This window comes from Lolium perenne, chromosome 7 (genome assembly GCF_019359855.2).
Source record: "Lolium perenne isolate Kyuss_39 chromosome 7, Kyuss_2.0, whole genome shotgun sequence".
NCBI classification, from domain to species: domain Eukaryota; kingdom Viridiplantae; phylum Streptophyta; class Magnoliopsida; order Poales; family Poaceae; genus Lolium; species Lolium perenne.
In genome coordinates, this window is record NC_067250.2 from 232607759 (window position 1) to 232623161 (window position 15403).

The 15403-nt window shown below is 41.6% G+C and overlaps 1 long non-coding RNA gene across 1 annotated transcript; it reads right to left on the minus strand.

Annotated features, from left to right (window-relative positions):
- Positions 1-8905: 8905 nt before the first annotated feature.
- On the minus strand, positions 8906-11053 carry LOC127312115 (uncharacterized). The gene is made up of 5 exons (XR_007858163.1): positions 10768-11053; positions 10582-10678; positions 10340-10416; positions 9381-9455; positions 8906-9214 (listed from the first exon to the last, which is right to left on the minus strand). It is a non-coding gene; the product is annotated as an uncharacterized lncRNA (long non-coding RNA).
- Positions 11054-15403: the final 4350 nt, after the last annotated feature.

A 15403-nucleotide genomic window follows, 5' to 3' on the forward strand; every position in this document is an offset into this window, starting at 1 on the left:
AAGGTTTCTCATGTTCTTGGTGAAATAATATTCATAGTTGATAATTTGGAGTTGGTAACTTTTCATATTTTACCGTTGATAAATAATTGGCAGAGTGTTTGATAAATTGTGAGCTAAAAATGTTCCCAAAATTATTCTAAATAAAATTAGATTTTCGGATCGATAATTTTTCTCATTTACCTTTGATAAATAACGAATAGATGGGTTGATAAATTGTGAGCTAAAAATGTTTCCAAAATTATTCTAAATAAAATAAGGTTTTCAGGTCGATAACTTTTCACATTTACCGTTGGTAAATATTGGGCAGAGCAGTTGATATATTGTGAGCTAAAAATGTCCTCACAATATTTTAAAAAATTAGCTTTTCGGATGGATAACTTTTTGTATTTACCATTGATAAATAACGGACGGAGGCGTTGATAAATTATGAGCTAAAATGTTTCTAAAATATCCTGAATAAAATTATTTTTTTGGGTTGATAACTTTTCACGTTTACCATTGCTAAATAACGAACAAAGCGGTTGATAAATTGTGAGCTAAAAATATTTCCAAAATTATTCTAAATATAGGATTTCGGGTCGATAACTTTTCACATTTACCGTTGAAAAATAACTAGTAGGGGGTTCGTAAATTTTGGAGCTAAAAATGTCTCACTGATATTCTAAATAAAATTAGCTTTTTAGGTCGATAATTTTGCATATTTACCGTTGATAAATAATAGGGAGAGGGGTTGATAAGTTGTAAGTAAAAATGTTCCCATAATATTTTAAATTAAATTAATTTTTATGGTCGATAATTTTTTACATTTACCATTGATAACGGGTGGAGGGGTTGATAAATTAGAATAGATTCATTCCGACATAATTAATTTCCGTCTAATATTGCATGCATGGTCTGCACATTTGCTACGTTTTTTTTAAACTTTGATCAAGTTCATCATTTTACTGTTGCTGCGATGTTGAGTATAGTACAAAAGATGTCCGTCGCCTTGTATGACACGAATTGATTGGAGGTCTGATGGTTAGCTCTGCTCGCAGCGGCGCGGGCAGCCACCAAGTCGCGGGTTCGATTCCCTTCGTCGACACGCGAATACATTTTTACAACCATCGGTCGCGGACCTTCCGGAAACGGAAACAGGTAAAACTGATTTGATTTCCATTTTCGGAAACGCAGCCCTGTCGGAATTCGACCGCTCGCTTCGGATGCGACGGTCGGTCGCTAGCTAGGCTCGCCCAATGTATTATGTGTGATTATCAATAAAGCTCCAATTTTCCTTAATGAGCTTTATATAATTATTTTACTATTTATATTCTTGATTATTTATAATTGTTTATTGAATTATCTCAAGTTTGAATTATGAGATATCAATTTGATGTTTGAATTTGAAATTCAAATTCAAATTTGGTTTGAATTCAATCATGCAACTTAGTTTGGAATCCAATCATGCAACTTAGGATTGTGATGCAACATCTCTTCTCTCTTCTCAAAACCCTAATCTAGTTAAGTAGGAACAAGTTTGTCGCACTCTCGAAACCCTAACCCTGTAAGATGTCGAGAGAGAAACCTGTCCCCCTTCGATGCAGTTTTGTCTTAAAAGCGCGAAATTTTCCCGGAATTTACGATGCAATGCACATCCCTTTCTAAAATCTACCCCTCGATCGTCTCTAAACCTGGGACATTACAACCTTTCCCCCTTAAAGAAAAGTTTGTCCCGAAGTTGTGGTTGTAATACCTGAAGAGTTCGGGGTATGTTTTCCTCAGGTCTTCCTCCTTTTCCCAGGTGGCTTCCCTCTCGGGGTGATGTTTCCACTGTATCTTGCAGTACTTAATAGCTCGATTCCTGAGTTGTTTCCAGTTCTCCTCGAGAATCTTTGTTGGCTTCTCGATGTATGTCAAATCTGGTTGTAACTCGAGCTCTTCATGTGATACTGGCTCATCTGGGGTCTTCAAACACTTTCTGAGTTGCGACACATGGAACACGTTGTGAACTTGGGATAACCTTCCCGGTAGTTCCAATTCAAAGGCTAACCCCCGGTTTTGACTCAGAATCTTGAAAGGTCCGATGTACCTAGGGCTTAACTTCCCTTTTACTCCGAATCTCTGTAGTCCTTTCATCGGGCTCACCTTGAGATATACCATGTCTCCAACTTGTGGCTCCCATGTCCTTCTCTTTTGATCGGCATAACTCTTCTGTCGGCTTTGGGCTATTTTCAGCCTATCTCTTATAATGTCAATGATTTGTTGCTTTTCCTTGACATAATCAGGATTAAACTCCTTGCTTGCTCCAGCTTCATACCAGCATATGGGTGATCTACACTTCCTTCCATACAGAGCTTCGAACGGTGCCATCTTGATGCTGCTTTGATAGCTATTATTGTATGAAAACTCTGCTAGTGGCAAGTGCTCCTCCCATGATCCTCCGAAGTCTAGGGCACAAGCCCTAAGCATATCCTCTAGGATCTGGTTAGTTCTCTCGGTTTGTCCACCTGTCTGAGGATGATAGGCGGTACTATAGTCCAACTTGGATCCTAAAGCTTCATGTAGTTGCTTCCAAAATGCTGACGTGAACACGGATCCTCGATCCGACACGATATTCTTGGGCACTCCATGTTTACTCACGATCTCTTTGATGTAAAGATCAATGAGTTTTTCTCCTTTATCCTGCTGATTTACCGCTAAGAAGTGTGCACTTTTCGTCAACCGGTCCACGATTACCCATATCATGTCCTTCTTTTTATTGGTCATGGGTAGTCCGGTGATGAAATCCATTCCTATCTACTCCCATTTCCATTCTGGGATTGGTAAAGGTTGTAACTTTCCTGCCGGACTCTGGTGTTCAGCCTTCACCCTTTGGCAGGTATGGCATTCCGCCACATATTGTGCTATCTCTCTCTTCATGTTGTTCCACCAGAATAATTCCTTGAGATCCATATACATCTTTGTACTTCCCGGATGTATGGAATATGGTGTTTGGTGAGCTTCCCGGAGTATTACTTCCTTGATTTCAGCAATATCCGGAACGCAAATCCTCTTCTGAAACCATAGTGATCCTGATTCTCCTCGGTGAAATTCTGATGGTCTACGTTCATCTATCCTTCTCATCTCCTCTACGATGAATGGATCGTCCAATTGACCCATCATTATCTCATTCTTTAAGTTAACATTTAGCCCATCGGCTACTTGTAAAGCCGATAGTCCTTCATGAGCTTCTTTCTCCCAAAGTTGTATTTGGGCTTGGCTTATTTCCTTCCTCAACTCCGGTGATATCTCTTGTTCCACTCCTCCAGTGCTCTTCCTACTCAAGGCATCTGCTACAACATTAGCCTTTCCTGGAGTATAATTGATGGTTAAATCATAATCTTTGATTAGTTCAAGCCATCTTTTCTGCCTCATATTGAGTTCCTTCTGAGTGAAGAAGTACTTGAGACTCTTATGATCCGTATAGAGCTCACACTTAGCTCCATAGAGAAAATGTCTCCATGTTTTAAGTGCAAATACAACTGCTGCTAATTCTAAATCATGTGTTGGATAATTCACTTCATGAGGTCTGAGTTGCCTCGATCCATAAGATATCACTTTCCGATCTTGCATGAGTACGCAACCCAATCCATGCTTGGATGCGTCACAGTACACGGTGTAATCCTTGCCAACTTCAGGAACTGCTAACACTGGTGCTGTGGTGAGTTTCTCCTTCAGAGTTTGAAAACTCTTCTCACACTCCTCCGACCACACGAATGGTGTGTTCTTTCTTAACAGCTTCGTCATAGGTCCTGCTATCTTGGAGAATCCTTCAATGAATCTCCGATAATATCCTGCCATTCCTAGGAATCCTCGGATTTCCTTGACAGTCTTGGGTGCTTCCCATTCTAAAACTGCTGCTACCTTGCTCGGGTTAACAACTATTCCATCTTTGCTAATGACATGACCAAGAAATTCCACTTGATCTAGCCAAAATGCACACTTGCTGAACTTGGCATAGAGTTGATGTTTTGTTAGTGTTTGCAACACTAACCTCAGATGTTCAGCAGGTTCTGCTTTGTCTTTGGAATAGATCAAGATATCATCAATGAATACGATGACAAACTTGTCTAGATATGGCATGAAAATCTTATTCATGAGATTCATGAAAATTGCTGGGGCATTGGTTAATCCAAATGGCACTACAAGGTATTCATGATGTCCATACCTTGAGACAAAGGCGGTTTTCGGAACGTCTTCCTTCTTGATCTTAATCTGATGATAACCGGATCTTAGATCGATTTTGGAAAAAACTCCCGCGCCTCTAACTTGATCAAATAGATCTTGTATTCTTGGAAGTGGGCACTTGTTCTTGATTGTGACATTGTTCAAATTCCTGTAGTCTCCGCACATCCTTCTACCTCCATCTCTTTTATCAACGAAGATCACAGGTGATCCCCATGGTGAAACACTCTCTTGTATGAATCCTTTCTGTTCCAAGTCATCCAATTGCTCCTTAAGTTCTTTCAACTCCTTAGGCCCCATCTTATATGGTGCTTTAGCAATCGGAGCTGTTCCTGGAATTAGGTCGATAGTGAATTCTATCTCCCTATCTGGTGGCATTCCAGGTAATTCCTTAGGAAACACATCCTGGAATTCATTCACTACAGGTATATCCTCCAACTTCACCTCCTTCATGCTGTTCAGCTATAGCTCGACTTCGATCTGTGTATGCTTGTCTCCTTGGTAGATCATTCTACTTCCATCGGGGCTTTTCAATGACACAGTCTTGTTCATACAGTCGATCAATGCTCCGTTAGCTTCTAACCAGTTCATACCAAGAATGACATCAATGTCCTTCATCGGTAAAATGAACAGGTCTGCGTCAAACGCGCACTTATTGATCATGATGACTTGTTTTTGTTTGGTATGGGTTACTACTATCGTTCCCCCCGCGGAAAGTATGGTTATGGGTGTATCTAACTTAGTGCAACTAATCCCATGTTTGATGATGAATTGCTGAGAAATGAATGATGTAGTTGCACCAGTATCAAAAAGTACTTTGCCAGGATGAGTGAGTATCTGGAGCGTACCTATCACTGCCTGATCGGAGTTAACCACCTCCTCCAAGCTGGTGCAGTTTAACTTGCCGAAGGGTTTCCTGTTCTTCCAATTCCCTCCATTGTTTCCTCCACGGCTTCCTCCTCCTCCTGACTGACCTCCACCAGTATTTCTCTTGGGGCAGTCCTTCAGCATGTGCCCCTCCTGGCGACAACCAAAGCATATTATCCTTGGCTTCTTACAATCCTTGGCAAAATGTCCTGTGAGTCCACAGCTTCGGTAAACTATTTGATTTGCAGTCTGAAACGCTTGGTTCCTCCTGCTACTGTAGTAGTTGCTGTTGTTGTTGTTGTTGTTGTTGTTGTTGTTGTTGTTGTTGTTGTTGTTGTTGTACCTTGGCTTGAAACTCAAGCTGGTATTGGGCTTGTTAGTGACAAACCTCTTAGGCTCAAACTTGGCCTTTTTCCTCTTCTCTTCTTGCAGCTGCTTGAAATCATCTTCAAGAGTGATGGCTGCATCCACCAACTCTTGGAATTCCGTCGCTCTCATCATCCGGAGCTGTACCTTGAACTGGGGACTTAACCCCCGCAAGAACCTCTTCTTTTTCTTGTCCTCGGTGTTGACCTCCTCAACAGCGTACCGAGACAACTTTGAAAACTCCCTGACATAAGTCAGGATAGCTTTATCCTTCTGCTCGAGACTTTCAAATTCTCGACGCTTTAACTCCACAATGCTTTCAGGGACATTGGATTCCCTGAACTTCCTTGCAAATTCCTCCCAGGTGAATACCTTTCCAGCCGGATAAACGGCTACGATGTTGTCCCACCATGATGCGGCAGGTCCACACAACAAGTGTGTAGCATAACGGACCTTCTCCAGGTCGTTGCAACCAACAGTGTTGAGCTTTCGCTCAGTGTCCATAAGCCAGTCTTCCGCGTCCACTGGCTCGGGCGCGTATGCGAAAGATATAGGCTTAGTGTTCTGGAAGTCAGACAAGGTGACTCCCTGATTCTCGGGTCTCTCTACCCGGTTCTGTTGCAGCAGCTTCTGGAAGAATTTGTTCTGCTGTTCCAACGTTATACGTTGCCTCTCTTCCATCATCTGCATGTACTGGACAAAGTTCTGCTGCGTCATGGGTGGTGGTGGTGGTGGAAACTGATTTCTGGCTGCTTCATCAGCCTCTTCCTTTTGCTTCGCCTCGCGCTCCATGCGCTGCGCTTCTGTCTCCTCACCTACCGGTCCCGACATAACCCCCTAGTTCTGCAACACAAGATGATACTCATAATTACTCCATGCGCAAGTTTTCTGAGCTCAACTTTGTGCACAGAACTAGTCACGCAATGGAAATCAAGAAGCAAATCCAAATCATACAAAACATATACCATGTATATACATACTTAAGTGGTCTTATTACAATACTCAAGTCGATGTGAGTATGCAAACTCACTTATTGAAGTATATGTACAAATATCTACAAATATTACACACTACAATACACTTGGTACTTGTGTGTTGTAGTCTCGCCTCCCTTGGTGGTCTCTAGTCGATCTTCACTCCCGGTACATCCCAGGCTTCCATCCGGTCGAACGTGTCGTCCTCCTGACAGAATCTGGAATGTAGGGTCTTCCCGTTGGCTGGTAGTCGGAATCAGAGGATGATCCGAGGGAGAAATCTGGGTTCATGAATTGATTATTCAAAACATCATAATCCACCCATCGGGTATATTCCCCTGTGACTCCGCCATAGGTATTACCTCCATCAGTATCTGACTCAATCAGTATAGGGTAATCCTCATAGTCACCCCTATTATACTGATTGCCCTGGAACTGGCTTGTGGCGTCCTCATTCATCTCCGCATTATTTCTTACAGAATTGCCAGAGTTTCCGGTGTCTGACCCCCAACGCCAATGTGGGGACCCCGGACTAGCTGTCCGAAATTCCCTGTTATGTATACAGTTCATGATCCCATGATCAGTGCGTCGTGAACACATAACCGAACTGATATCAAATTACACCATCCATTACAAAGCGGAATAAGAAAATTACAACATGGTCACATGACCAATACTTACATAATAGCCTCGAAGGGCCGAACTAAACATCAGAGTAGCATCATCACTTCAGCAGCGCAGTACCCAAGTCATCTGCCATAACCCTACAGGCAAATGACTGGGGAGGCGTTCCTAGCTCGCATAGACGTCGCCAACTCCTTCTTCATCCGTCGTGTTCCTCCAAGTCTGCCCAAGTAAATAGCCAGGGACAAAGCCGTGAGTACATTTGGAATTGTACTTGCAAACCATCAAGAAAGGTACTTTGCAAGAGTGCAAGATAACAAGTGCTAATCTACGATGACAAGAGGGAAGAGCTAATTTCACTAGTGGAAATAGCAGGGGGAAGAGAATCAGTTTCTCTTGTGGATATAGCATGTGGAAGAGACATAGTTTCTCTCGTGGATATAGCATGCACAAGAGCGTCAGTTTCTCTTGTGGACATAGCATGCCGCCATCTCAATTGATGGGGACGCTTAGGAAGTTCTATGACATATCTATATTTTTATTGGAGATGAGGTAGCATAAGTCCATCTCAATTGATGGAAATGCTAGAGGATTCCTATGACATACCTATATCTTTATTGAAGAAGATACTTCAAAAGATACTTATGATATCTCTATATCTTTGTTAAAGAAGAGTTCCTCTTCAAGAAACATTTAGGAAAGAGTTCCCCACTTGGTCTCCATTTTTCCACGACCATCTCTATATGGTCAACACACGCCCTTTTTCCGTACCCTTCCGGTACACATAAACACAACACTTCCTTTGCAAATCATTTGTTCAAAAACAAAACGCAAGCCCCGGTAAAGGTAGACCTTTGCAACCCGTCCATGACCGCGGACGTGGCTATTCGAATAGATTTAACTCTGCAGAGTTTGCACACTTTCCCCACAAGAACTGATAAATCCGCCGGTATCATCCCCAGATCGTCATACGAGAGTATGCGAGTCTCGGATAACCAGTCATAGTCTTTCGCCCGTCTCCTTTGGCACAAGTCCTTCCCTGCGGGCTTACCCCTTCCCGGCACCCCGGCAGCATACCTCCTTTTGAGCGTATCTCCGGCACCACATCGGAAGACCCTCAGTAATCGTCCGGCTATCAGTTAAGACAGTGTATTGCCTCCTCCAGAGCACAACCCGGCGTCGGAGGTCATCTTGACCCTCCCTAGAGAGTTGTGAAGGGTGCTTATGCCAATCTCAATGAACTACGGACTAAGCCCGTGCCCATATTGGATAATGTGGTTGCGCGAATAAAAGTTGGGCTGGTGTACACATATACGCAGTGCCCCTTTTGAAACCATTTCTTTTTTCCCACAACACCTTGGTGTTCCACAAACAGCCATACACCACTTTCCCAAACATCCTTATCAAGATCCTTTGTTTTTCTTAAACCATACACTTGGGTTAGCTCACCCAAGGTTTTTATAAACATTTACAACAAGGTAAACCTTGAGGGGTTCCCAACCTATAATTTCACGAGAAGGAACTACTATAGTACCATGGCCGAGATGAAGGTCATCATACCATGAGAGCATAAGTGAGTGGCATAAAGGGGGTCCTACTTGCTTAAGGTAAGCATGTAAGATGATAACAAAGGGTGGATCAAACTTTCAGATTTGGGGTGCTACTATACAACTTGGGTGGTGTAGGTGTATTACCCATCCATCATTCAAGGGGGGGGGGGGGGGGGGTACACGGCATAATTCTCTCAATTTGAGAAATATACCAAGCATCATGACTTTGATACCTCTATACTCAACAAAGTAGGGGTGTGGTGTAAAACTCTAATTTGGAATAGTACATGCTCGGTTTGAGCACTCATGAAGACCCATAGGAGTAGCACGGCAGTGACACCATGCATCTCTCCCACGTGTGAACCAAGATGAAAAACCACCACAATTAACTACTCCTATTACAACCATACATAGACCAACATAGAGAGATCATCACATAAAGAGATAAGATGCTTAGGGATATCAACAAATGACATCCAACACCACATCATTCAGAGTTCAAAGATGGCTTGCCTTGGCTTATTTGTCCCAGTACTTCTTCAACTCCATCAATATAAGAATTCCAACAACATATATAAATAAAATCCTCGTCCGATTCCACTTCTTCTTCTTCTCCGGAATTGTTCGCATCTATCGCCGGAAAACATAAAAGGAACACAATCAATCACATTGCATCAACAAGACAACATTCAACAATCAACAACTAATCATGCAGCCAAGGTATAACATACTAAGGACCTATAGATACCACAAAACAACTTTAAGATTTTTAATTTAGAAAACCCCATTTATTTACCTAGTAAAGGTATGAGAGTGCCACGTCTTAGCAATTGCCTCTCTAGGTATCACCATGATATAAACCAATTATCCCCTGGTAGATAACATCATGAAGAGAACAAGTGCATTAGTTTGGCATCACAAACATTCAGAATACATTTTCAAACATTTTTGGAAAAGTAGAAAACAGTTTTCCTAACTTAATTTGTTCCCATAACACTACAACCAAAATAGGAAGCAAACCAGATTCCACATCATTTGGAAACTTAAGAAAAACAAAAGAGCTAATGTTAAGTTGTAGAGGTTTTGTTTTGCAAGCATAAAACAAAGGTTGCCCATCTCTACCAAAAAGAGTTGGTCAAGGGTTTTAAATAAACCGAAAAGTTTTGCTTCAACAATGCATGTCACACATAAACATTACTAACAGCAACAAATATGTATGAACAGAGACTAATAATATTTTTCCTATATAGCCAGTACTAATACAAGACTAACCCAATTGGAATCACCCAAAAATATTAAACCTACAATTTTAGGAATTTCTGCGAATCTGACTGTACAGAAAACAAGATCTGTAAGCCATAAATCGTAGAAAAATCCTAAAAATATGAGGCCACTGGCATTTGAAAGGTAATTAAACAGAGATTCACACACAATTGGATTTGGGCTCAAATTGTTTCTGAAACTCTCACAAATGGATTTACAAGTTTACTGCATGTCTGTACCATTTGCTTTCTCTCTGGATTTACAAAACATATAAATGTTTGAAACTTGTTTGAGATGATTAAGAAAACATTCAGTAATCCTACAGAATTGGAATCACTCAATTTGGATTAAAGATGGATTTTTGGTGATTTAAAAGCTAACAGCCATGTCTGCAGAACACACAGAATAAGTTTAATTCACCAATAATCGTACATAAACCATAAAAATATGAGGTCAGCTGCATCTGAAAGGTATTGAATAGGTGTTTCTTACCCAGTTGGTTTCATTTAAAAATTCGTTACCAAGCTCCTGGTTTAATTCGACAAAGTCAGATCTGACCAGATCTTGATCTGTGAACCATTTCAATTTCAGGAGGTCAATCGAAGTAAAACCAACGCCAAAATGAAGGTACTGAAGAGGGCTTTCACCCAAAGTTGAGTTTTCTCAAAAAGGTTTTGTAAAATGGGAGAAATCAAACAAACAGTGATTCTGCATGTTTGCAGAACTTTATTTACCATGCAAAATCCGTAAAGAATTTGAGGATGAGACCAATGCCAAGTTGTAGATCTTTTCAATACCTATCTGTGGAACTTTGAATCACTCGATTTGGATCTGTACACAAGATTTTACGGATTTTACAAGTTCGTACCAGAATCTGAAACAGCAAGATAACAGAAATTACTGCAAGGTTTTGGACGAACTTTGCTCAAGAACTTCAGATCTGAGGATTGCTCAACCTCCTCCATGCTTGGACAAACATGCACCTGCATCAAGATCCAATCTTAGCAATGGAGGAAGAAGAAAAGGAGAGGAAACCAGCTAGGGTTGGGGGAGAAGAGAGTGAGAGAGATGCTCTCATGGTGAGGGGAAGCTTGAGGGAGGGGGAGAGCTTCATCTTGGTGAATCTCCATGGCCATGGCCGGCCATGAAGCTTAGGAGGAGCAGCATCTCGTGGGAGAAGGAGGGGAGGGAGTGGGTGTGAGTGGAGAGAGCAAAAATGAGAGCAAAGGGGAAGGTGGCCGGCCAAGGAGGGGTTTTTATAGAGGGGGGGAGTGATGGCAGCCCCTTATTTGATTGGCCAAGGTGGGTGGCTGCCCATTTATTTGTTGGGGTAGTTGGGAGGCAAGGCTTGCAAGAGAAGGAAATGAGGAGGAGGGGCTGGCCGAATTTCTTGCCATGGCCGGCTCCTTTCTTGCCAAGCTCAAGTGAACAATGTGAGAGAGAGGTACAACATCAATGTGTATAGAACAAGGCATGATGTTGAGAAGATAATGTCAATGAGTGACTTTGATAATGATAAAAATAGGAGTAGATACATATAGATAAAAAGGAGTATGAAGGTGACATGTGCCATGAGAATAATATCCACCACTTTGGTTGAGACCAACTTATGATGAAGTTGGTTCCCAAGGTATGGTTGATGAATAAAAGTTTTTATTTGAATTCAAAATTGAAAGATTGGGGTTGGCCATATGCAACAATGCATGATCATGGCAAGGTAGATGGGATGGTGATGGCGGTTTAGTCAACGATAGGGAAAGGTTAAGAGAGATGGTGAGAGAAGTAACCATATACCCACAATGATGAATATGGTGGCATAAATTATGAATTCATGAGGTCAAGGTGATGATGGAAAAGAATATAAATTTCTCTACAAATAAGAGGTCAATTGGGAGTGATTTGAGAGTATCAAATGATCATCTATTTGATCAAGAATTGGAGGATGGGGAAATACAATGTGGTAGGCTAGAGGTGTGCATAAGGTGTGCAAGTGTTGCCATTTGAAAAAGGATTTATTTGAAAGGTATATGAAACACCTCAATTGTCTAGGGACAATTGGGAAAGAATTCAAGTAGAATGAAATTTGAAAGTGTTGAGATAAAACTAGTTGGAACATAGGAGTTCAAAATATTCTACTTACTTTCTCGAGTAAAGTAGAGTTTTTCTCAAATTTAAAGTAAACAAGAAATGGTATAGGTACCATAAACAAGCCTTTTGTTAAAAACAAAGCAAAATAGAGAGTAATGTTTTAGAAATCAGTGCTTGGTAGAAATAGGATGAAAAACAAAACCCATTTCAGTTCTTTGTTTTCCTTGAAGAAATATCTTGAAAGGATTTAATAAAACTAGAAGTAGTTTTGTGATCAAAACTAGAGAAGGAAAACATTAGGGTTTTTGAGGAGGAAAAATAATGTAGGGAGGAGTGTTCTCAAGGGTAGGTGGTATCTACTAAATGTATCCATCATTCCCACTCTTGGTTTTGTGAAGATTAAACTTGAATAAAGACAAGAGGTAAAATTGAAGAAAGTGATCTAGAGTTGAATCATTGAATAGTATACAAGATCAAGTTGAATATATGAGCTGCAAGGATTGACTGAGACATGCAAGACGTGGAGGTTGAAGAGGGTGTTGCATAGATGGGATCCATGCACTGAGATTACCAATAACAGTGGTGGTTGCTTAGATATCAACTGCCAAAGTCTGGACATTTTAAGCCTGTCAACACAGATGGTCAACATGGCCTCAAAACCAACAAGGATGAGTGGGTATAAGAGAGGGATGTAGCTAGGGGTAGATGATCCCAAGTTTTGAATTAAGGATGATTGAGCTATCTTGTACCACCAAGAGAAAAATCAAGATGGCACACTCATGTTGCCATGAGGAGAAGAGTTTGATGTAGTAAAAAGGAACACAATTTTTCCTAAGTCTCAAATGTGTTTTATTAGGTGAGTTGTTTGTCTAACCACTAGAGGTGTTGTTCTTTGAGGTAACTCAAGGCAAAACCCAACAAGAAAAACAAGACAATACATCTACCAACAGATCAAAGCAATTCATCACAACAAAAAGATCAAGGCAATTCATCTAATAAGTCTTTTAGAAAAAGTTTTTGTTCCCCCTAATTTTTGCAATAAGGACAACTAATCAAGGTTGCAAAAGTTGGGGTGTTACAGCCAACCTATTGAGTTCTCTATAGGAGTCTCGGAACGCTGATTGTTTCCGGATTCCTCTCCACCCTCATATCCTCTATAGGAACTACTCGGATAGTTCCCAGGTGTAATAGGTGTAGTTTCTAGTTCAGGGTGGTCAATACTAATGTAGTCAGCAGCTGAGTAAACTGGTGTGTGCACCTCATTCTTCATGGGTTCCTTCCCCTTAGTCCCCTCCTTGGGTTCAGTAAACTCCTCTAGCATTGTATCAATTGCTCCCGTCAGATGACGGTTCAACTGATATAACAATGACAGTAGGTTGCGGCTGTTATCCATATACTTAGCGGCTTCTGCTGGTTTGCGTTTTGCAAATTTGAAGTGGTTAAGCATAGGATCATCTTCCTCTTCCATATGAGGAATATGTGAGAACTCGGAACCCATAAGCTCTTTCGTCTTATGTTCCCGGATATCAGTGATGGCTCTCATAACTGCTATGTGGTAGGCTGTGTTGATGGTCCTAGCCTCACCTGCTGGCATTACTACGCTCATTCCTAAGGATTCGGGAAGTTGTAGTCCTACCCTACACTTTGCTAATACAGTACCGTCGTAGTACATGTATTTCTTTACTTGGATCTGGGGATCACACCCAAATTCAAGTAACATGGCACGAAGAATATCTGCGAGTCCGCCTTCATATTCACTCAGTGTTGAATCCATCACTTTCACGTTTCGTCCCGGATGTGAACTTGCCATAGTTGGCTGTAGAAATAGAAAGAATATAAGATTAGTAATAATGCATAAAAATAGAGATAATAAAGAATTATCGCACTAAAAGATATGATTGTTGTATTCTCAATTGAATATACACCATATTTTTAGAGAATTCTTTACTAGTCCTATTTGACTCCTAACGTTCGGTCCCATTTACTAGGTTCCAACCTAAGGTCAAAGCTTTTGCTCTGATACCAACTGTGGTGACCCTGCATACCACTGCATGTTGTAGTATGCCAGTCGTTGATATAACATTCACGAAGTACCATTCCGCAAATATTACATCCCTCAGAGTAGTACAACAGAACATAGCAGGTCCATAACTCATTCATTTATTATTACAAGCATAATATACATATCGTCTCGGAGCTCCTCTTGGGTACTAAGAGGGATACTCCTGGGTTCGAGGCGAACCCAACTTAACTTACAATATAGAAGTCTCACTAGGTTATACATTTATTTCCTCGAGCAGCTAAGTACTAAGAGTTCGCACTGCTCGGCTACTACTACTACTACTCGGTGCTTCTAGGCTTGATCTCCTCCGGAAGCCTCCCCGGTTCCGTAGACTATAAGGTTGTCTACGCCTTCAACACCTCCAGAGAGGTCTGGTTCTTCATAGCCGATGATCTCGGCTCCTTCAGGGTTGTCGTAGTCCTCCTCCAGACGGTTCAGACAATCTAAGCAAGGGGTTTAAGAGTGGGATGAGTACGAGCGTACTCAACAAGTTCATTATAGATAAGAGGTGTTTAATGCACTAGCTACGATATTAGACCAGAAAGTCTAATACCAATGCAGGTTTTGATAAACATTTCTTCAAGAGGTTGCTTTTATTTCAAAGAACTATGTCCGTCAGCCTTCACCGGTTTACTAGAACTTCATGGAGCTCCTTTCCGGCCGCGTTCGTAGTTCCATATCCCGGAACAGGGAGTGACAGGTCACGGTTCTTTACACTCTGCAGAGGTGTGTTGCTTTACCCATAAGAGATCTTAACCTTGGTGCCAACCGGGCAGCTTTCCCATCCACACTTCCTATGGTGTGAGGCCCGGTATAAGGTCTAGCCAATCATGTTCCTCCGCTACCTCGAACACCCACCCTTTGTTGCATACCCCGACCCTGGGTCCACGCCGGTCCCATTATTCCCATAGATTTCAGGGTGGACCCCGACCACGACGTCAATGCAGGGCTCTACCATACATTCCTACACCGGTAGCTGCAACCCATCATAGACCGCAATACCGTGGGGACTTAGGACTCCCCAGCCTCACCATCTTGCTCCTTCGGGCGACAAGTGTACTACGAACAATGCCGTGGGGACTTAGGACTCCCCAGCCTCACCAGCTTGCCCCCTTGGATTACAAGTGTACTACGGTAAAGCGCATCCGTTGATGAACGAGAGGTGGAAACACTTTTGACTTCTCCGTCCCACTCCGGATCTTATGGTTAACACGGGTATTACGGCACAAGAATCACTGGACGACATTTGTTGTTTATTCCTAGATGGATATAAACCCTTGCAATGGAACCTCCACCATATCAACACAATCCATGGTTCCATTGCCCACCACATAGTCATATTCATAGTTATGAAAGTAGTGGTTTTGGTTTTTGTGCAATAGTGATAATCATAGTACTTTGCAAGT